Source organism: Meleagris gallopavo, unplaced genomic scaffold, assembly GCF_000146605.3.
Source record: "Meleagris gallopavo isolate NT-WF06-2002-E0010 breed Aviagen turkey brand Nicholas breeding stock unplaced genomic scaffold, Turkey_5.1 ChrUn_random_7180001888236, whole genome shotgun sequence".
NCBI classification, from domain to species: Eukaryota; Metazoa; Chordata; class Aves; order Galliformes; family Phasianidae; genus Meleagris; species Meleagris gallopavo.
This window is the reverse complement of record NW_011152033.1, coordinates 1-723: the sequence shown is the minus strand read 5'-3', so window position 1 is coordinate 723 and position 723 is coordinate 1. Positions and strand designations below refer to the sequence as shown.

General features: G+C 36.8%; 1 long non-coding RNA gene across 1 annotated transcript; it reads left to right on the top strand.

The window, feature by feature from the left end:
• Nucleotides 1–11: 11 nt before the first annotated feature.
• LOC109364664 lies at nt 12–723 on the top strand. Its single transcript, XR_002110540.1, has 2 exons — nt 12–177; nt 362–723. It is a non-coding gene; the product is annotated as an uncharacterized LOC109364664 (long non-coding RNA).

Genomic DNA, 723 nt, shown 5'->3' with positions numbered 1-723 from the left:
TTATTTTGTTTTGTTTTTTTTTGTTTGCTGTTAATCAGAATTAAGGAGAAGTATCCTCAAGCATTTGATGACATATGCCTGTATTCTGAGGTGTCCTACTTGCTAGCACATTGCACATTTCGACTCCCATCCAGAAGGTTCATTCAGGAGTTGTTTCAAGATGTGCAGTTCTTACAGGTAAGAGAAGGGTTCAGATGGTTGGAAGAAACAAAAATGTGCCAACGGGGTGTAGGTTTCATTACATTGAATAATAAATGCTTCCTGGTATTTTTATTAAAAACAATAATTTTGTAATGTCATTCTTGTAAAATCTTTAATGACATTAATATATATTTTTTTTTCACCTGGCTTCTTCTTCCAGATGCATGAAGAGGCGGAGGCTATTTTAGCAACACCAACAAAGCAACCAGTAACTGATGTATCAGCTGAATCCTGACCTCTGTCTCACACAGTTCATTGCATACAGGCTTCCTGGAATTCTCAGACATCTTCCAATTGACCGGATAATAAAGTTTGGAGCATCACCTTTTAGACTGTTCCAGAAGCTACTGGTACCTGAAGAATGAACTGAAAAACTTTTTCTTCCTCAACCAATTACTGCCCTAGTCTATGGAGTCCCTTGGGGATTTATGAAACATTATGTAGTTCTAATAATAGTAATTATCAGTATATGCAAGAGCCGAGCACTGAACACCTCCACAAGTTTTCATTTCATTTTTACCT